The sequence below is a fragment of the Mus musculus genome, chromosome 7 (genome assembly GCF_000001635.26).
Source record: "Mus musculus strain C57BL/6J chromosome 7, GRCm38.p6 C57BL/6J".
NCBI lineage: Eukaryota > Metazoa > Chordata > Mammalia > Rodentia > Muridae > Mus > Mus musculus.
In genome coordinates, this window is record NC_000073.6 from 109373628 (window position 1) to 109397162 (window position 23535).

A 23535-nucleotide genomic window follows, 5' to 3' on the forward strand; every position below is an offset into this window, starting at 1 on the left:
GACAGAGTGTTGGGAGCCATTAAGACAACACAATTGTCCTGATCTCTGAATTGGGCCTCTCCCCCCGAGAAGAAAAGGGGGTCAAAAGCGGGCCACCGATTCCGAGAACAATCACAGAATGTTCCAGCCCTAAGTCATCGCAGATGCCCTGACCACACCCTGATACCGCCAAGTTCCTGCTTTCCCCTGTAACTGCCTAAAGAATGTGCAATTCTATTGCCCCACCCCTCCCACTGATAAGTACCTGTACTTCCCCTTTTCCTTGTGCAATTCTACTGCCCCATCCTTCCTGCTGAAAGGCACTTCCCCACTTCCCCTTTTGCTTGTGCATTTAAACCTTGGGCCTTGCTAGTACATTGGGGCTTTGATGCAACTCAGAACGTTTCTGTGTCATTATTTGCACAAGGCCCTCGTCTCTCTCTACCCCCCCCCATTTGGTTCTTAGGAGAAGGTCCCCTCGAGACCCTCGAATAACTGGACCTGCTGGACGGGTCAACGGAGCACAAGGTCCCCAATGAAGGAGCTAGAGAAAGGACCCAAGTAACTGAAGGGGTTTGTAGCCCTATAGGAGGAACATCAATATGAACTAACCAGTACCCCCAGAGCTCCTTGGAACTAAACCACCAATCAAAGAAAACACTTGGTGGAACTTGTGGCTCTAGCTGTATATGTAGCAGAGGATGGCCTAGTAAGTCATCAATGGGAGGAGAGGCCCTAGGTCCTGTGAAGGTTCTATGCCCCAGTATAGGGAAATGCCAGGACCAAGCATGGGAGTGGGTAGGTTGAGGAGCAGGGGGAGGGGAGAGGGGATTTTCGGAGGGGAAACTAGAAAAGGGGATAACATTTGAAATGTAAATAAAGAATATATATATATGATATGGTCTTATTCTGAAATTGAAACTTATAACTCAGCTAGACTATCTGGCCACTGAACTCTAGGGATCCTCCTGCCTCTACTTAGAGCCATTTTCCCAGTCCCAGTAAGTCTTTTAACCTTGATTAGTCAACCATTTTTTAGATATGACACTTAAAACATAAACAACTAGAGGGGAGAAATAGATAAATGGAGTTTATCAAAACTTAAAACATCTGTGCTCTGAAGAGCACTATCTAGAAAATGAGAAACTAACCCAAAGAATTGAAGGAAATATTTGTAAATCCTACAGTGAATTAAGGTCTAGTATACCACGTGGCTCAGCAATTCCATGCCTAAAGCAGACAGAACTGGAAATCTTTTTTGTTTGTTTGTTTGGTTGGTTGGTTGGTTTTTTTGTTTGTTTGTTTTTCAAGACAGGGTTTCTCTGTAGCCCTGGCTGTCCTGGAACTCACTTTGTAGACCAGGCTGGCCTCGAACTCAGAAATCCTCCTGCCTTGTTCTCTAGCTGCATATGTATCAGAAGTTGGCCTAGTCGGCCATCAGTGGAAAAAGAGGCCCATTGGTCGTGCAAACTTTATATGCCTCAGTACAGGGGAATGCCAGGGCCAAGAAGTGGGAGAGGGTGGGGGGGAGTGGGGGGGGGAGGGTGTGGGGGACTTTTGGGATAGAATTGGAAATGTAAATGAAATAAATACCTAATTTAAAAAAAAAAGAAATCTGCCTGCCTCTGCCTCCCAAGTGCTGGGATTAAAGGCATGTGCCACCATGCCAGGCAGAACTGGAAATCTTATTCACATATATACTTACACAGGAATGTTCATAGTAGCAGTTTGTAATTGCCAGAAAGTTAGGAACATCGCCAGTGACTGCCAGCTGATGAATAGATAAAAGAAATATAATCTCATACAACAGAATATTATTTAGCCACTGATATAGGTACTAACCTTCCAAACAGCCATGTACAGTCTGAGTCTACAAGTATATGTAAGTGAATCCACAAGAACAAAGAGTTGATGAAAGACTATAGCACAACATTGTGGCATGCCCCACTCTGCTCCCTGAAGCTACTTCTGTAAGGTACAAGGGAGCAGTACATATGTCAGAGGGGAAGTGACTGTCAATGGAGGAGGACAGAAATGTTATTTGTTAGAACATAGTAAAAACTGTATTAATATGACCATAGAGTTGCACAGTTAAAAGGTATGTGGTTTGTAAGTTTCACCTAAATTTTTAAAATTTTAAGGTGTTCCTAAAAATTCACAGAGATTAGCATAAGCAAAGTGGTGAGGATTGGAATGGCTCAAGGATCCAAAGGGAAATAAATCTCAACAAGATTAGCCTTAAAGGAAGGAACACAACAAGAGCCATGCCCGACGCTGATGGAAAACTTCTTATGTAATGACGTGTGCACACGCGTAAACTAAGCACTGAACAGCAGAAATGGTAACCTGTCCTAGACACAAAGAAGAAGGAAGGAAGGAGAGCATGAATACAAATGGAAGAAGGATGGAAACAAGCATTTCCCTTAAGGCCAGGGTATTCCTTGGAGCTATCTCCTCCTGGGTTCACTTTCTAGTGTAACTGAGAAGTCTCTGGATTCATCTTAATGGAATCAAGTTGGGTCTCTAGCCTTTTCTGAAACCATCACTCAAACAAAATCAAGAAAACACCCAGTTTGTCAAGCCCTTGTCATTTGCCTATCTCCCAATTGATCACTTTGATAAGTGGATCCAGTACTCGATGCTAAGGTATGAGTTGTATGTTCTACTTCTGACGCGAGTTTTATTAACTTACAAGGAAAAGGTGGCTCCCCTAAAGGAAATCAGAAACTGTTAACAGAAAAAGAGGAATCAATTCTAGGCAGGCATAAACAATAAAAGTAGTCTCAGTTTCTGCCTGTGTGAAATAAGATGACATTTCACTACTTATGGAAAGAAAATTATACCAGTACTTCTGCTTATAGGAATCAATACTATAGAAACACACATAAATGCAGACATTTACTGAACTGTTGTTTCAAATAGTAACATATGGGGGTAGAAACTAAACTTCTTACCTATAGGAGATGGGTGAATTAATGTTAGTAATTTATTTGTGCTGTGGAATAAAATTATTTAAAATATGGGCATATCAAAAGATCTCTAAGAAATTGGTTTTTATCTTAGTATTATTTTTTAAGTTAGCATACAACAAAACGAATTCCATTATGACAGTTTCATATGTATCTTGTTCTTATTCATCCACGTTCCCTTTTCCCCATGATGCTGACTTTGTCTGCTGCCCCTGCCTCTCCTTAAGGAGCCCTTCCCTCTGCCCTCCTGTCGCATCTCCCTCTTACTTTGGATATCTTCTTCCCCCTCTCATAGTCTCTTGTCTCATACCCCACTCCCACTGAGATATAGGACCCACATATGAGAGAAAGCAGACAGTTTGTGTCTTTCTGACATATTTTACTTAACATAATGATTTCCTGTTCCATCCATCTTCCTGTAACTGTCATGATTTCATTTTTATTTGTCTTTAAATTTGTATTAATTTACTAGGTCAGGATATGCCATGGGCAAATGTGGAGGCCAAAGGATAACTTATGAGAAGTGGTTTTCAAGATGTGAGTCTTGAGCATCAAACTCAGGTGGTCCGGCTTGGCAGCAAGTGTCTTTCTTTACCTGCACAGCCATCTCACTGGACCATGATTCCATTTTCCCTTATGGCTATATGAATGTGTGTGTGTGTGTGTGTGTGTGTGTGTGTGTGTGTGTGTGTGTGCGCACGCGCGCGTGCATATATCCTTAATCCATTAATCTGTTAATAGGCATCTAGAATAGCACCATGTCTTAGTTATTGTGAAAAATACAAAAATAAACATGAATGTGCCAGTACAAGACACTAATTTTAAGAAAAGAAACATTCTCAAGAGAATAAGGTGGAAAGCAATAAAGGATACCTGACATCGCCACCCATCTGGCCTCTGCATATGTACAGACCCTACAGCAACACACGCACACGTACAAATACAACACACAGTACACACACAAAAAATTAAGATTTTAAAATATTTCTCATTTAAAGAATTATTATTTGGTTATTACATCTTATCTTTTGGAGAAATCCATAGAAAGAGATATTTTAGTTGAAACCTCTTATGTAACTCTACTTCATTTTTTTATAACTGTACAAATAGCATTGCTTCTTTCCAAAATCTGTGATGAATCAACACTTTGAACAACACTTAGACCCATGAAAGTTTATCCAAATATATGATTTTTTGAGACATGATATCATTCTATAGTTCAAGTTGGTCTGGAAATCACTATATAGCCCAGGCTGATCTCAAACTCACAATAATTCTCCTACTTCCACCTCCTTCGTGCCAAGATTACAATTGCATGCACTGTGCCTAGATTTAGAAGTAGAATTTAATAGCGACTTTCCAGTAGATTCAGAGACTTATAATGATCATGCCTTAATGCTCTCATAATCTTCACTTATTATAAAATAGTAATATTTTGAAGTTTCCTCAATATAAGAGAATATATAACTTTATAAAATATAATTCCACAAAAGTTACCAAAGCAAGTTGCTTATATGGAATGCAATATGCACATTTGTTTTTGAATCATCTATTGTTTCAAATAAAGATTGAGGGTAAAGGTAAAGAACAGTCTGTCTTGAGTAGTTGATCATCACAGATACAACGAGCTAATGGATTTATAATAAAAACGCCTCCTGCTCAGCCCAAAGCCTATAGATTGCCTCCTTTATTTCTAGTGACGTCTCATGTTTTCCTTGTACTCATACTTTCTTCCAAAACACAAAGATTAATACAGCAGTATGTATGTTCATTTCTTCATAGTTCAAACTTATTTGACATCTATTTTATGTAAGCATCTGCTCTTGACCTTGCAGAAATAGAGGGCACAGATATAGAAACCCTGGTCACCATCCCCATAACTACAATGCAAGGTAAAGGCTGAGAAGTAGGCATAGTTACCATGTTACCATTTCTCAAGAAAGGAGAGATGAGTTTTCAATAATGTGTAAATTAACAGTTCTTAAGAGGCCAGGCACAGTGGCACACACCTTTAATCTAAGCACTTGAAAAGCAGAGACAGGAGGATGTTTGTGAATTAGAAGCCAGAGCAGTCTACATAGTGAGTTTCAGGACAGCCAGAAAGACACAGTAAGACACTGTCTCAAATAACCAAACAACAGCAGAAAATGAGTTCATACAGGAAGTAATATTTGGCCTAAATCTTGAAGGATGGTGTAGGTTCACTGGCAAAGGCTAGAAGGAAACACATTTTCTAAATAGCCACAAAGGGAAGGGCCTTCAAAATGTTGTTGGACACTCACTTAAGACTTCCTTAATCTTCTGGTTTTTAAATGTAAACATATAAGATACTTGCTAAACATGGGCTGAGGAGGTAACTGAATTGGTAAGGGTTCTTGCTGTTGTTGCAGAGAACCCTAGTTCAGTTCCCAACACATGTATTTGACCATCTCAAAACCAACTGTAAATCTAGATCCAGAGAATCTGACCCCCTCTTCTAACTTCCAAGCCCACCCCCCCATACATCTGTGAACCTCACATCTGATGCATTAACCCTGATGTATTATTACATCTGATACTGAAGCTCTCCCTTCTATATGTTTGCTTGTGTCACCATAAGGCACTATGCCTGAGGGCTAACTTATCTACTGCCAACCAAGATGAAGTTGGTTATCTAACTAGAATCCCATTCCAATAGCCACAGTGCTACCAGACTACAAGTGCCTGTAGACCAAGGTATCCCTTCGAAATCCTGGTGACATCTCCAATTGTTTTTTTCTGTATCCTAAAATCATGATTGCTTTTTTTAAATCACAGATACTCAAGATTTTGAAATCTTACTTCAGTTGTGATGCTTCTTTTTATAAATTATTATAATCACTACTAACACATTTTTCACAACTTTTAAACATTTCATTTTTAGCTTAATGGTAGATTAAGTTTTCTTTGAGGGTTAACTCAGAAACTTAACCATCAATAAAAACAGGCTGGGTGGGAGTGGGGGGATTTAGTTAGAGACATTGTATTAAAACAGATACAAATTGATTCTATTTGAAAATGTGGAATTATCTATAAACTAAAATAATAGTCTCATGACTTGCAAGACCCCCTAAAAAAGGCTTGGAATATCTTTTGTAATATGAAATTCAACTAAGAAGATCACAATCTTCAAAGGTTGTTTACAGTGGCAGGAGAATAGAGGAAGTATAAATAAAATATAACACACATCACTTGTAATAAATACTATACAATTCCCATAAGACTGTGGGGAGAGTGATTAATTCTACCTGGTGGGGGGGTCAAAATATTTCACAAAGACAGTGACATTTGGGCTGTGCATTACAATGTAGTTCAGACTAACCAGTGTGCTGAGAGCAATTAAAAAGGCAACCCAGAAGGAAATTTGCAAAGGCATGAAAGAGCCAGCAAGAAAAACAAAATCACCAGGCCACAAGTGGAAAAGGATGGCAGTCCAGGGAGGAGAGCACTGTGACTTTCTGAAGATACAGCTAGGAGACAGAGATGTTTTTGATATCCTCCTGGGGTCCAAGAATTAAACGCATGCTAAAGCCTACAAAGGCTGAAAGCTCCAGGAAGCCCCACGTCACTGAGGTAGATCTCAGAGACTATGCCAGGGCTTAGCAAACACAGAAGTGGATGCTCACAGTCAGCTATTGGATGGATCACAGGGCCCCCAATGGAGGAGCTAGAGAAAGTACCCAAGGAGCTAAAGGGATCTGCAACCCTATAGCTGGAACAACATTATGAACTAACCAGTACCCCGGAGCTCTTGACTCTAGCTGCATATGTATCAAAAGATGGCCTAGTCAGCCATCACTGGAAAGAGAGGCCCATTGGACACGCAAACTTTATATGCCCCAGTCCAGGGGAACGCCAGGGCCAAAACGTGGGAGTGGGTGGGTAGGGGAGTTGGGGGAGGGTATGGGGGACTTTTGGGATAGCATTGGAAATGTAAATGAGGAAAATACCTAATAAAAATATTTTTTTAAAAAAAAAGGATTTATAACCTACAGTAGTAGGCATCAAATCCTCTCAGTCCATAAAATTGATCCTGGATTGGTAGTGTCCTCAGGAGCCATCAAACATAAATATGATCTGCCTCTAGAGGAACATGACCTCCCTTGAATTGTTTCTCCAATTTTGCAGAATATATCTGACACACAACTGACATTAAAATAAGAAACCAAGTACAAAATCAAACAAGAATAAAACCTAGAATAAAAACTCAACTGAGACTTCAGACATTAAATTATGAAGCAGACCTTGACTCAAGGAGATAAAAAGAAAGAAATTTGGTTGGTAATAAAACAGTTACAAAAATTAGCAAAAAAATACCCATTAATGAAAAACACTGCTCTTATCTCAAAGGAATATGGAATAATTATTCAATAAATATGATTGACAGTGGCCCTAATAACATGTTCAATCATGGAAACAGTTCTCTGAAGATTTTATAGTTATAGAATGAAAGAAGGTCATAAGTCAAGAGATTTTTCCCAGTACACTGGTGGGAGCTGCAGGCAGGCAGGAAGTCTCTGCTACAGGTCTCTGCTAGCTGAGAGCCTTGCTGGTTCAGGGTGGGAAGAACTAAGTGGTCTAACAATGCATTCCAAAGACTTTGCATGAGAGTCAAAGGCTGTAAGTAAGGCACCAAGGTAAGGTGAGCAATTAAGGGAACTAAACATAACCCAAAATGATCTTTTGTTCTGGATTTACAACATTAACTCTCTACAATCTTCAAGTTCTATCAGCATTGTGGAATCTTGAACTTGGGTGTGGCTTTTTTCCTTCTAGAAACTTTAGTTCACAAAAGAATGCAGGATCTGAGAATTTCAATTGCAAACCCTAAAAAGGAATGCACCTACCTGCCAGAGAAACTCAGCTGGGTTGTAATTAGGAAACTGACAAATCAAAAAAGGGCATCCAGGAACATCAAGATGTCTCCGAGGATAAAGGCACTTGGCACCCAATCCTGACATCTTAAGCTTGATCTCCAGAAGGCAAGGAGAGAACTGATTCCATAACATTGTCCTCTGACCTTCAGATGCATAGCACAGCATGTGTGAACACGTATTCTCTCTGTGTGTTTCTCTGTCTCTGTCTGTCTCTGTCTCTCTCATTCTCTCTCTCTTATACACACATACACACACACACACACACACACACACACACACACACACACAGTTTTCCAAAATGCATCCAGACTGAATCAAAAAGAAAACATAAGGAAGAGAGAGACTTGACTCTTAATAAACTAAGAAAAATGAACATTTAAATAAAATAAGAATGCCACTAAACTGAAGAGAAGCCTAAAAGACCAATGTGAATATTACATGCCAACAAACAAAACTCCCAGAAAAAAAAAACGGGAAAATTATTAGTAACCCGTAACTTACCAATACTAAATATTGAGGAAACAAAAAGTTGAAACTATCATAACTGAGGAGATGGGTTACTGATTACTTGAAAGTCACCTCTGAACAACAGAAGTTCAGAATCAGGCTTCATGGAGAATTCTGCCAAATGTTTAAATCATCAATCCCAGCCTCTTCATCAATCCCAACCCTTCCAAAGAGCAGCAAAAGGGAGACTTCCAAACTCATTTGGGGACGGCAACATTATTCCAAAAATAAAGCCAAATACACCACAACAAAACTATACCCCAACGCCCAGATAAAAATAGGTATAAAATCTCAACTACAAAATACTATCATACTGAATTCAAGAGTACATTAAAGGGGTAACATTGGGTTGGAGAGACCGCTCAGTGGTTGAGAGTGTGTACTGCTCTTGCAAAGGACCCAAGTTCAATTCCTAGAAACTCACAGCTTCCTGTAATTCCAGCTCCAGGGTATCCAAAGCCTCTGGCCTTCAAGAGCACTTACACCACACACACACACACACACACACACACACACACACACACACATACACACACACACACACTTTTAAAATAATACAAAGAAACAAATAATAAAAGGTAACATAACACAACCAAGTGACTTTTTCTTTGGAATACAAGAATGGTTCAACACATAAAAAGAAACTCACGGGGGGGGGGGGGGGGGCTGTGGAGGGAAGGATCAGAAGTTAAGAGCACTGGCTGCTCTTCCAGAAGACCCAGGTTCAATTCCCAACACCCACATGGCAGTTCACAAGTATCTGTAACTCCTGTTCCAGGGGATCTGACACCCTTACACATACATACATACATACATGCAGTCAAAACACCAATGTACATAAAATATAGAAATAAATAATTAAATAAAAATCAACTCATGTGATATAGCATATTAACAAAAGTAAGGATAAAAATCACATGGATAACTCAATAGATGCCAAGTACAGGATAAAGATATATGATACAACTTACATAAAGGATCCAAAATAAGCAAATCATAGAAAAAATAATAGAATACTGGGGTGAGAGAGAATCAAGGAGGTATGAGTTAAAGCATACAAGTACTCGTCTGTCTGTCTTACATATGAGTTTCGTATGAGCTTAGTATTATATCTATCTATAAACTTGAATCCAAACTATCCTAGGCTACAGATAATATTATATTTATGAGCATTCACACCTAAAGCCAGAGCCTAAAACCTAAGTGCCAAGCACCAGCCTCAGCTTGGAGAGGGGTTCTGAGGAAGGGGTGTCTGGGAGCAGCAAAAAGAATGACTCAAAGTCAAATGGTGGGTTACAAGCTGACAGCCTGTGCTGTGCTCAAGACAGCTTTCCTTTCCTAATTGCTCTGTCTTTGTTCTGTTCAAGACAGCTTTTTCTTGCTATTCTAAAAACTCTCTGGATAGCTCATCTTTTGCAAATCAAAAGGCCAGTCTTTTAATTACATATCAATTCAGTCATTACTCCTTTGATTATCCCATGAATCAGCATCCCACGACCCCAGTAGCTAGAAAAAGACATCAAGCACATTCTTTTTTAACAACAAAAAAGAATTCAGAGATAAGCCTGCCTTTGGTAATCAAACAATAACCTAGGTGGGTAGGACCCTGCCCTGAAGTTATCATTCCTATCATGCCTGGGCATGGACATAAACTCCCTCTGTCCCAGGCTGACCTTAACCCAGGAATCTGCCAGCCTTTGCAAGTGCAAACAAACAAACAAACAAAAAACTTAGCTGGATGGGCTCTTGCCCTGAGATCACCACTCCTAAATCTCCTATCTCCTTCCTTAGCATCTAATGAGCAGGCTCTTAGTGCATGCAGCTGCCTCTGTTCTTTTAGATCTGTGAAGCTCCTCATAAAATTCATATTGCATCCTTATATTTTGCATAGTTGAAATTATATATTTTTGAACTCATGTTTTCAGAGTTCTTTCCCACAGCCTTAAGGGCTGTCCTGAAGGTCTCAGCATTTACCATTTTGCTCCTGGATTCCTACCATCATGGAGTCATTAACCTTGGCAGGGAGAACATTCCCTGAGAACCTCTGCAGGGAGAATATTTCCCAAAGGAGGAACATGAAGTAACAAGCCTTATACCCACAGCAACCATCAACACTCGGGGAGGCCCATGCCCTGCTGGTTCTATTCCAGGGGTGGGAACTATGTCACACTGTCCCTTACATGGCAAGGCTGGACTCAGCAACTAAGTCCATCACCAAGATAATGAATAAGGCATCTTATCTATTTGGTCATGTCACTCTGAGTTACCCTATGATAGATACTTAATTCAACTCAAAACATCTCTAGGAAGTTCTGTGGGACAGTAAAACCATGCCAGGAAGCTTGGCAAGGTAAAGTGGGTTTGAGTCCCAGAGACTCAATGGGCACACACCTGAGACTTAGGTGACTCCCCACTCCCTGCCAAGTTCCTGGCCTGGACCTTGTGCCGCACTCCCCAGGTAAGGGCCAGAACAGAGTTCTCCATGCTAAAGAGATACCTAGAGGCCCTGAGGGCTTAGTCAATAAGCTTCCCTTCCCAGACATTACTCCCTGCAAAAGTTATTTAAACTCAGGTCCTCCCTGAGAAGTACGAATGCACCCATTTTCCATAATGAACAGCCAATAAACAATATAGATAAACATAGATTGTCTCTTTCATCTACCTCCACCAAGGGGAACATGTAGAAGGTCTTAGCCTACAGAGCCACAGCTTAATTCTCTGGTAGAAGGCCTCTCTGCTCCCACACAAGGCCAGCTGCCAAGCTAAGGACAATCACCTCACTGCTGAGCTAAGCCAGAGCTCCACACTCCCACTCCTACCCCACCCCACCCCACCACCCAGCCCAGCCCTGGTCCCATGCTAGATGCCAGTCTCCACTCCAAGGGCCCCTGACTCCTTTGTCAGCTCCTCCAAGACTCCCAGTGGCTCCTGGATGTCCAACAGTCTGAGAACCCCACAGCCCTGGCCACAAGCACAGCGACCCACATCTCAGACTGCACTTTCCCAGCCCCTGGAGTGTTGATAAGCACAGTCAAACTCCCTGAGTTTCACCTCCCCAGTGGTCGGGCCCAGAGCAGGCAGAATTCAAAACTGTGATACGGCTACCACAGAGTGGTAGATACACACAAACTAGGTGTTTGTGGTATATGCCTGTAAAAGGAACATGAGTTTGAGGCCAGTGAGATGCTGGCTCTATCTCACATCCAAAAACACATGGGGAAAAAAGCTGAATCTTTTGTGCATAATCCCATTTTAGTCTACTTATAGAAATAACACATATCAGACAGTTGTCTGAATACTCATTATATGTAATCTTGGCCAGGAGTAGGATGGCTTTGAGGGTTAAAGGTGCCTGCTGTCAAACCTCAGGGCAGGAGTTCAGTTCCCTGGGGCTCATTTAATATAAAGAGAGAAGAATCAGTTCTCTCGATTCATCTTCTAGTCCCCAGGAGCAGCACCCCATCCCATACAGACTAATAAATAAGGAAATTCATGAAAAACTGTCTACTATGATCTTTATAATATTATTTAGGATTAATATTATTAACCCCCATTATTTAGAAAAGGAAATTGAGTCACTGTGGCTATGTGACTTGTCCAAAGTCACAACTAGTAGAAAATAAACTGGGATTTGAACACCAACAATCTCTGTCCAGAGTTCTTGTGCTTAGCCACCAAACTGAATTTTCTGCTAAATCCTCAAGTTACTTTGCACAAAATGTCCTTGATTCAGTAAATACTTTTTTACTGTGTAGAGAGAAAATTTTCAAGTAAATGGCCACTGGAAAATTAAGTGTAGTCTTTTTGCCTAACTTCAGCCCAATTATTTCTCTTAGTTTCTAGAGCCCATAGGCAAATAGGACCTGGAAAACGTGAGCAGGCATTGTATCTGCTCTCACATATGCATCAGAGGAAGCTAGAACCAGACTTTTTCCTAAACCAAACTGTAGCTAGAGCATCAGTGACAAAGAGCCATGGATACAATTCAGTATTAACGCTTCCTAGAAAATCTTGGCCTTGAGAGATCTGTGATTCATTACTGTTGAACAATGGACCCTCAAAATATCCATGCTCTAGTCCCCAGAACCTGGGAGTATGAATTTTGATGATTGGATTGCATTGCAAATTACAAGATGGTTATCCTAGAGCCTAGAGGATCTAGGTAGGTACTGGGGAACCCCAGGGGCCTTTAGAAGAAGTTATGTAAGAAAACAGTGTCAGATACAGGGGCAGAGCTGTTAAAGATCTAGAAAAAAGGCTGTGGCCTCAGGAATTATGTAGCTTCAGAAGCTGCAAAAGCTAAGGCAGTTGATTTGTCCGGAGAGCCTCCAGAAGGAACCTGGACTTTGCTGACACCTTGTCTTTAGCCCAATAAAATTGATTTCAGATTTTTGACCTCCAAAACTGTATGATAATAAGTTCATATTGATTTAAGTTTGTGGTAATTTGTTATAATGGCAAGGAGGGTAAGCTAGTACATTAATCAAGGAGAGTGGCAGAGCTGGGCGATTCTCTGTGGACATGCTGCTCTCCTGGCCACAGATAAACTAGTGAGAGTGGGGCTGAAAATGTGCTAAGCCCCCTTGCCTAGAACTGAAGAAAGACTGCACCATAGCAACAAGAACATGGGGAACGCCCCACAGTGCCTGGAAATGGAAAAAAAGTATTTGCATACTAGTTCCATGTGTGAAAAAGATGCTCGTAGACTGAAACAAAGAATTGCTAAGCTATTTTTCCTTACACTTAAATGTTAGGAAACAGATCATAAGTATTAAGATCAGGCATGGGAAAACAGTAAGTGCAAAAATACTTAAAGGTCACATGGTGCAAAGTCAAAGTCCCCTAACGTAAAATAAAATTTACTAGTAAGGAAAAAAAAATAAAGTCTTGATAGGAAAATAATCAGAATTTTATTTTTGAATAATAGTAGACAAATGCATACTAGTTTTACTTGTTTAAAAGTTGGAAGACCCCCATAACCCACTTCCAAGAAAAAAAAAAGGAAGATTTACTATTTGAAAACGTGGAAATACTTTCCAAAATGTTTTGATAAAAATAAAATTAAAATTGAAATAGAAATTATCAATGGTGAAAAAGTCAATGAAGAACACATGTCTAAGAAACATATGGGACACGTGTGAGCTATCCCCAGGGGAAACTTACTGCTTCTAGAGCATTTCTGGTAAAGAGAGCTGAAAACCAAAATAGCCTAGTGTTCACCTCTGGCAATGGGCTGAGAAGGAGTCAACAGCAGAAAGTAGAAGGGAGAACGAATAAAGGTAAAGCTCCCTTAGTGAGCCTAAAGTCTCAGAAGGTAAAGTGAACACACCTGAAGACTGATTCTTTGAAAGGTTGTTCCTTCTTCCCCCCCCCCACCCCCCTTAGGCAACAGGTTTATTGGCTCATAGCCCAAACTGATGGCAAGGGCAGAAAGCTCAGGGACAGCCCCAGAAGCCCACAGCCCTGCATTCCTACCAGGATCCCTGAGGCCAGCCTGCTGCTACCGGTGGCTGAAGTCCCCAAAGCCCCGACTGGGCCTTTTCTTGGCCGTGGGGGTGGCCATGCTGGTCGATGGTTCTTCCTCTGCTGATCGGTCCGTGGCCGCAGGGTGGATGTACTTGCCCACCCCCTGGCGATATGTCTCCGTGGCTGCAGGGTGGATGTACTTGCCCACCCCCTGGCGGTATGTCTGGGGTCCCTGGTTTCCAGGCTGGGGCTGATTCATCTTGACCTTGGACTCTGGATCCACCTGATGCTGTGTCTTCTTCTGCTCCTGGGCAATCTGGGCATCGGCCTCCTCATAGGGGTCCACAAACACTGTGGTTGTACATATGCGCACTTCCTCCTTAGGACAGTCAGTTTTAGGATCACTCTCCACATTCTCCATGGCTGTCAGCGTGTCAAAGCCCCCAGCAACCCGTCCAAAGATGGTATGCTTCTTACCCAGGTAAGCACAGGGTCAGAATGTGATGAAGAACTGAGACTTGTTGGTGTTGGGCCCCGAATTGGCAATGCTGAGCACCCCACGGCCCATGTGTGAAAGGTTTGAAAGCCATCTTTGAAAGGCTTGCCCCAGTATGACTCTCCACCTGTGCCTGTACCTGTGGGCTCACTGCCCTGGATCATAAAGTTCCTGATGGACCTGTGAAAGATAATACTGTTTCTTTCAGAGCTTGATGTTTTCACAGGTTTTTGGTGTCAGGTCACAGTGCAGCTCTAAGTTAAGGTCGCCCTTGTTGGTGTGAAGCTTTACATAGCCCTTTTTCTTCACAAACTGGTAGCGCAGTACATCTTCATCAATGACAGCTGCTTCATGCGTGGTCTCGGGTACCATGGCAGTAGAGGTGAAGGATGCAGTGACCTTCCCTGTGGCTTAGTGGGCCGCATTCAGTTGGCCAACCTTCTTCTCAGGGGGCCTCATGGTAGCTACTAAAATCTCATCTCCTTTGAACTCTTTGTAGAGCTCCTGTAGCATCTCTCTCGTCTCCGCATTTGTATTTTTCAAATAATAAGATGGGTCTTGTTTGGCCTTTTCCTCATCTGGGTCTATTATTCTCATGTTATTCTTCACATGGAAGAAGTTGCTAACATTGAATTTGTCCAAATTGGTGGGGTCCTGCAGGGTGATGATGTCTTACCTGGAAAGGGGCTCATCGGTCAACAGATCCCTCAAGTTCGTGGCCTTGATGTTTACCTGCTCCACTGCCTCATAGGTGTAGACATTGCCAGTTGTCCTGATGGTCACAATATGGGTGTTGTCAGTGAACATGGAATACAGCACTGGACAGTGGTACTGCCCTTCACTGTTCTTTGCAAAGTTCAGCTTGATCAAGGACTTCCCATCAAGTTTCTCTCCAGTACTGGGATTCATCCCATACTTCTTAAGCCAGGGAACAATGCCTCAGCTAACACCTTATTCTGTCTTCCAAAGTCTTTGCATCTTCTACTGATACACACACACACACACACACATACACACACACTCAATTCTAATGGTTAAAGTTTAAATATCAAGTAGCTTTCATCTAGAATCTATGCTCAGTTTTAGCAATAACCTGGACTGCTATGTTGAAGAGAGTGTGAGGTTGCCTACAACCAGAGAGAAGGTTGCCATGAATTAAAGGTGTCTCCCATTGACATTGAGAAGGTGACTGGCAGTATGGAGTCTGTAGACTCACTAAGCCACCTGTAAAATATACAAGGTTTCAGGTTTGTTTTTTAAAAGATGGCTAGATAATTCCCACAAAATATGGAAGTACTGCATCCATTTTTAACTGCACCAATAACAACATATAGCTTTTGTTTCAATGGCTGTGCAAGCTATTGTAATAATATGCAAATGTTACACATTCATAAAAATGTAGAGAAAATAAAACCACTTTGTGATTTTATCAAAGTGTAAGACAGACCAATTTTGTCATGTTTGTACACAAGATTTCTGAGATTGATGTCTGCTCTTGAAAGAACACTAATAGCATTTTTAATGCATGAGCCTATATTTTATCCATTGAAATTGTCCCCATTATTAAGACATCTTTCAAAGATCCTAAGTCTAAACTTTGGGGTGATTTTTGAACATTAACACTATTTTCCTATGATGCTAGCTCCAAGACAGTGGCCCAAACATATCAACAGCATAAATTGTACTTTATGATTTACATATTTATATGATTACTTAAGAAGAAAAAATGGTTGTTCCAGGCAAAAGAAAAATTACACAAGAAAATTTATGTTTGTGATTGTTGTTCTGGGCAGAAGAAAAACTGCAGATGATCATTTCAAAGGTGGATAACAAACAGTTAACATTAAAACCTAGAAGAATCAGAAACAGTAGCAGGGTTGCTGCTGAGGGCACTGGTGCTGCCACAGCATAGGGAGGCACCTCTAGAGGAAGGTCCTAGAAGAATCAGGGTCAACTGCACATAGTCAGACATGAAAGCTTTTTCCACCAGTGTGTTCCCTACATGAACAAAGTCTGTCTCACAGAAAGAACTTAATTAGTATTTATGGAAGTAAAGATGAAAAGCACAACGGGACAAAGGAAGGGAATGCTGAAGTTCACACTGAAAAGTCAGAGTATTGTAAGCCCTTCCAACAAGGCTGTGGCTTGGGTCTCACTACCAGGTGGCATTTGTACAGAACAGTAGGGCAAGGTAACTAGGAAAATAAGGCTCTCTACCAGAAATGGAGGTGGCCAAAGCATCAGCTGCTGCTAATGGACTAACTTGTTAGGGACTGTGCCAGCTCTGTGAATGACAATGGCTCCTCATACACCAGAAGCAAATCCATTTCTCCCAGTCCCAGATATGCGGACTATAAACACAACTGCCCAGCAAAGAAGAACCAAGAACTCCTGATAATTGTAACCTTAACAATTATTTATTTATTTCGTGTGTGCATGTGTGTGTGCGTGTGTGTGCCACAGCACACATGTAGAGGTCTACACCCTAGCAACTTTGGGGGTTTCTTTCTCGCATTCCACTATGTGGGTTCAGGATTAAGACTCAAATTATCAGGCTTGGCAGCTACTCTTTCACCTGCTGAGCCATCTTGCCACCCCCTACCTCTCAAGACTTTTTACCCTGATACACAAGATGAGGGTTGTATTTATTTCACAGTTTTGTTTATGGCTTTATTTATGGGTTTTATTTATTACATGCTTTTTCTAGCAACCCTTTATCAATTCTACTCATCAAGACAAAGAGCAGAATATCTGCTGTGCAGTTGATGATATTTGTCCGAGCATGCTGAGTGAAATATGTCAGCAAAGCAAGATAATTCTAAGGAGAGAAGCTTTAGAACTAGGGAAATGTCTCTGCCTAGGAACTGCGAATCTCCTAAAATGTGTATAAATGTGTACAACCTTATGGAGAGAGATTCTAATGCTGTTCTTAGAATCTACAAAGGGTTCAAACTACACCCAGCTGTCCCAGAGTATAAAGAATCACACTGTAGTGTCTTATAAACATTAGGCTATTTGTGGGGAATATGGTTTAAAATTAAATCGAAATTTAAGAGTATAACACCAGCCATAGGATGCTATTTCTTCAAACTTGCTTAAGGTAGGTGTGTGTGTGTGTGTATGTGTGTGTGTGTGTGTGTGTGTGTGTGTGTGTGTGTGTAACAATGTAATTTTTCACATTGTTATGTCTGGATGGAAAAAATTTGGAAATCTCTGCTCTAAAGTATAAAAATGGCTATATTCGATGAGTTTCCAAGAATTCAACTTTCTGACAAATGAAATTATCATCCATCAAGAACAATTAGATAATTGAGGTTCCAGGGGCATTACACTGTGCTGCTCTAAGAGACATACAATCTTCCAAAATGAAGTTGCTATTATTAGAGAACAACTGTCTACAGTCATCAGAAACAAAAGAGCATCTCTGAGAAATCATGTTCAGCAACTGAAGACCAGGTTCTGTGCAGAGGAAAAGATGTTACACACTCAAGTTTCTCTGGGAAAATGGAAAATACTAGGTAAATGTTTAGGAGTTAAAAGGGGATAAATACTTCCTGAGAGCAATGAATTGAGTTTCCCTAAGTACCTTAGAGGGAAAAGAAAACATGAAAACTCATTCCTGAACCTGGACAACCATGAGCTTTAGGAAAAGGAACATTTTCTTTACCCTTCCCATAGGGAGAGAGTTGAGCATGGGAATTCTGCCATGACTACTTCATAGGGGTGCCATCCCAGTCCATGGTAAGGCAGTGTCTTGTACTGTCATGTACTCCACACAAGAAACATACAAGGACCAGGTAGTGAGTTATTGGGCCTTGCTACAGTTCAAATCTGAACTGCCCTCCCACAGGCTCACGTTTTCCATGTTTATTCCTCGACTAGCAGCACTGGAGGTTTGGAATCCTCTAGGTGTTAGGAGCGGTCACTGCGGATGAACATTTGAACCTAACACTCTCTTTTGTGCCTGCCCTAATTGTTTTCTGCCTTCTAGTCCACACCACATGAACAAGATCACCTCTCTTGACACCATGCCTTGCCCTCCACTATCATGGACTGAAATCACCCTGAAACTATGAGCCAAAATCAACCTTCTTCCATGAAGGTCAAGATTCTAGTCATAGCAACATAGTAAACAGACTTGCTGTATAAAGTATTATAAAAGCAATCATTACCCTTCACCTACCTTTTTTTTTTGAATCATCCTTCCAGATAGGTCCAAACTTGGGGTTCAAGTATATCTACAATCAAAAGCAAAGCCTTTGTGGCTCTTCCTCTTTTCATTTCCCAAAGCACTCATGGGGGAAACTGTCCCAAGGAGACAGATATGCCCCCAGGAGACTTATCTTGTTTTCTGGTCCCTGCACTATTTGATACTATTTCTGGTGAAATTTTAATACTCAAATCCTAAAATAGAAAAGATAATCAAGGGTAAATCAATGTTTTAGGAAATACTCAAAAGTGAGAAAGAACAAGACAAGTACAATAAATAGATATCAACACAGAAAACACAGCACATCCAGGACTACACAACCATGGGGTATCCTCCGGGAAATAAACAAGGCCCCATCGTCCGTGAAATAAAAAACACAACAAAAAATTTCAAAAACTAGAAAAACAACTTTAAAAGTTTCATTTAATTTTTGATTAACTTATAAAACTGAACACTGTTATTGGACACTAAGTGATATTCAATATATGTATATATGCCATTCAAATCCACTTAAATACATCTATCTCAGCCAATATCCTTTCTTCTTGCTCCTTTGAGATATGCAGCACATTATGATTAACTATACCCACCCTATGTGCTGTAGGCTACTGATATTCACTTCTTTTAAGTGTAGTGAGACCTTAAACTTAAAACCAGAAGGCTAAAGAGTTAAGAGATAAGTTCAGAGACCTGGGAGGTGAGAGACTCCCACAATTCAAAGAGAGGGACCTTAGATGAAATGCCTGACAGTAGGGAGAGGGGACTTATAGAGCCCACCTCCAGCAAGAAGACAGGACATCAAGTGAGGATGGGATTGCCATGCCACAGTCACAACTCTGATCCATAATTGTTCCCTCTGAAAGAATTACAGGGATGGAAATGGAGAGGAGCCTGAGGAAAAGAAGGTCCAGTGACAGGCCCAAAGTAGGATCCAGCTCAAGGGGAGGTCCCAATGCCTGACACTATTACTGAGGCTATGAAGTGCTCACCAAAAGGGATCTATCATGACTGCCCTCCAAAAGACCCAACAAGCAACTGAAAGAGTCAGATGCAGATATTTGCACTCAACCAATGGACAGAGCAGCTGACCCCTGTTATTGAATTAGGGAAGGCTGAAAGAAGCTGAGGAGAAGGGTGACCCTGTAGGAGGACCAGCAGTCTTAATTAATTTGGACCCCCGAGATCTTTCAAACACTGGACCAACAAACAGACAGCATACACCAGCTGATATGAAGCCCCCCAACACACATACAGTAGAGGACTGCCAGATCTGTGTTCATTCAGAGATGATGCACCTAACCCTCAAGAGACTGAAGGCTCCAGAGAGTTTAGAGGTCAAGTGGGGTGTGGGTGGGGCATCCAAGTGGAGATGGGGTGGGGAGGAGGTGTGGGATATGGAGCAGTCGGAGGGTGATGGGGGGCAGGGAATGGAATATGGAGTGTAAAAGATGAATTAAAAATAAAGTAAATTTTTTAAAAGATGTTTCAAGAATAGAATAAATAACAAAAAGATAGAAAATGGGAGTGAACACATGAGAAAAGTTAAAGAATTGGTCCAGATGGTCTAACATTTACCTTATTAGAGTTGAAGTAAACAGAAAAAATGAGATGAAAAAAATGAGAAAAATAATACTAGACCTATCTGATCATAAAGAACATGAATTTACAAGTAGAGAAGACCCACTGATTTGATATCATATTAATTAAAATGGGTACATATCAATAACAATTTATAGTTGTAGAACATCAGGATAAAAGAGACAAAGGTCACAAAATTAGGGAAGGCATTGTTCTGTGCTCAGGATGTAACTCAAGAAGAAACATAGCACACCAGCAATAAAGTGCCGCTGCTTAACTACTGAGCTAGAATCAAATCAAGCCTGACTACATACTTGACTTTACTGATTGGGTCATCACTCAGGATCTCAACTCCATGTGTATCTTCCTTACATTTCTCTGCTGAGACATTTGGAGGTCTTCTTTTGTTTCGAGTGTAATCTGAATCACTCACTGAAGCATTTTATCTTGGCTTCCTAAAAATTACCATCAGTAATTCCAACACCTATGTAATCAAGTGTTGGTGTCTGCTGCTGTCTTCTTTCATAGAACCTAAGTTTTCTTGACTTTTGGTACAATGAGTTACTTTCAATTGTATACTGAATATTGCTGTTTAGTGAGAAAAAAGGACGTGAAACTGATGAACATGTAGTTGATGAGTGGATATACAACTGATGGAGAGCCATGCAACTGATGAATTAGGACAGTTTTGTCTATTTTTCAGCTTTTTGATATGGGGTATTCTGTAGCCCAGGCTGGCATCAAACCCACAATTTGCATTGAACTATCGTCCTGTCTCTACCCCAACTGCTGGGATAACAGACATGTGTCACATGCCCTATTTATACAGTACTGTGGGTTGAACTAGAATTTTGTACATGCTAGGCAAATACTTTATCAACTAAGCTACAGCCCTGGCCTCAGAAATTGTTTTAATGAATAAAAAAGTACATATGTATGCATTATATGTTTAATGTATACCTATTAAGGCAAATAATAAGAAAGCCAATAATAGGCATGTAATTGATGAATTAGGTGTAGTTTTCATAAGTAATACATATTATATATAAGGAATATACATATATATTAGTATAATAATGACAAAAGTAATACTAACAAATTGCTTCTTATGAACCAGGCAATACAATAAGAATCTTATATGTGTTAACTAACTTAATTAAGCAATCCTATGAAGTAGACACTATAATTACCTGAATTTTACAAAGAAAATGTTGTCAATATCACACAACCAGTAATGGCAAACATCAGTAATTCTAGATTACGAACCCATGCAATCTGCTGAACCCCATGCTCTTGAAATTGGTATGTCATAATGTCTGCAGGCATTTACCACTTGTTTCCCTACATACAGTAAGAATAAGTAAGGATGAATCTTGTCATTTTAGTACAGTCATAAGTATGAACTATATTGTGGCAACCAACCAAAGAAAACAGCTAAAAACAGACATTTTTCTAGAAAACTGGCAGTTTCCCGTAATTTTTACAAAGAGCTGCCTGATATGTTTCCTCCCACAGCAGTTTCTGGTGCCCGAAAGAGGGAGTAAGAGAGCAAGTGAGTGAGTGAACACACATTTGCCTGTCTCTGCAGACTTTAAAAGAGGGACAATGTCTACTCCTTATAAAGATACCAAGAGGATGAGTAGAGAACACTAACCTTTCAGGAAGAGTATCTCAAACACCGGGGCTCAGGAGTTTGCTGTCTCAGATAATCTCTGACCTGTGAAGCACCAGTCTCTGGCCAAGTAACTATCTGACCACAGCATGACATCTAAGCCCTAAGAAGGAAATACTCAAGTACACTGATGGATAAGTGGGCGTGCTTGCTAAGGGTCTCTTCTCCCTCCATATGTAAATACACGCAGGATGAATCAGGTCTAGACAGAAGGATTTTACTACTCAATGACTTAGTTTACAGAAAGGCCTTGAGGGGAAAAAATCAGAAATGACATCTGAACAAATAGTTTTTGATAGCTTGGTTAATAATACAAATGTAAATCCAAGTAAAAGCTCAGACCACCCAGCCCTTCCCATAGAGACTGGCACTGGAGCTGGGCGTGATGGGAGCCTGCTGGCATCGTGCTGCATCTCAGGGCTTCTTCTCTCAAGAGAAGTGATGGGCTCGCTAGTGCTGGTCTGGCAAGGCCCTGAGTATCACTTGAGTGACAGTGTAAGAGAACCAACGTGGAAATGAAAAACAGACCTGCAGTCTTATGGTGACTCACTTGATACTGAGGGCTACAGAGTGAGAGTCTGTCTCAAACAAATACCAGCATAAAAACAAAAGATACAAAGAAACCAAAAACAACTGACCTGGAAACTCACTTCAAACACAAACTCAGCAAAACAGTTTACACCCTGAACCAAGAGCCTTTTCACTGTCAGCCTAGAGCAGTGGAGCACCCGAAATCACCAACAGCAGTAAGAGCAAGCTATTGAGTAATTTTCCTACACAACAGGAAGAGCTTTGGGTAGTATACCCATAATTCTTAATTTTATTTCATTTTGGTTTGAGATAGGGTTTCTCTATATAAAACCCTGGCTGGCCTGGAACCCATTTTGTAGGTCAAGCTGGGCTTAGACACGCAGAGACCCACCAGCCTCTGCCTCCTAACTGCTAGAACTGAAGACATGAGCATCTGGACGCTACTTCTTTATTATTATCCTGTTTTATTTCACTTTATTATGTGTATGGGTATTTTGCACACACACCTGCAAGTATGTGTACCACATGCATGCAGTGCACATAGAGACCAGAGACAGCATCAGAACTCTTGGAACTGAAGTTATGGACATGTATGAGGCCCCATATGTGTTCTCTGGAAGAGGAGCCAGTGCTCATGACCTGAGCCATCTTCCAGCCCCTACAATTGCTTCCTTATGTTAAAGAATTCCTCTTAACAGCTCAGACAAGAGCTATTTGGTATTAAAACAGACTTGTAGAGAGGCTGAAGAGATGGTTCAGAGCACTAGCTGCTCTTCCAGTGGTCCTGAGTTCAGTTCCCAGTGATGGCATGGTGGCTTACAACCATCTATAACAGAACCTTACACCCTCTTCTAGCATGCAGGCATATATGCAAATAAAACACTCATATACATAAAATACAATACATTTTTAAAAGACAGACATGTGACTTTGCTGGAATTTAATTACCATGTAAAGGAAACTGCTAAAGTTATTATATGACCTTAATAGCTAACTCATAACTACAGTGATATACAATCACATGCTAATTAAAAGTTAACATTTTCCCAATTTGTTGGTTGCCTTTTTATCTTATTGACAGTGTCCTTTGTCTTACAGAAGCTTTGCAATTATATGAGGTCCTATTTGTCGATTCTTGATCTTAAACAAAAGCCACTGGTGTTCCTTTCAGGAACTTTTCCCCTGTGCCCATATCTTCAAGGCTTTTCCCCACTTTCTCCTCTATAAGTTTC

The 23535-nt window shown here is 40.8% G+C and overlaps 1 protein-coding gene and 1 pseudogene across 19 annotated transcripts in view; both read right to left on the minus strand.

Annotated features, from left to right (window-relative positions):
* Stk33 (serine/threonine kinase 33) overlaps positions 1-23535 on the minus strand; it is a 159956-nt gene that overhangs the window by 94415 nt on the left and 42006 nt on the right. For 4 of the 19 annotated variants that reach the window (XM_017321940.2, XM_011241652.2, XM_011241650.3 and 1 more), the window contains one exon: positions 1685-1750. The exons of the other annotated variants lie outside the window; for them this stretch is intronic. The gene's annotated coding sequence lies outside the window, so the exon portion shown is untranslated. The remainder of the gene's footprint in view (positions 1-1684; positions 1751-23535) is intronic. 19 annotated transcript variants of the gene reach the window in all.
* Gm9105 (predicted gene 9105) lies at positions 13731-15258 on the minus strand (annotated as a pseudogene).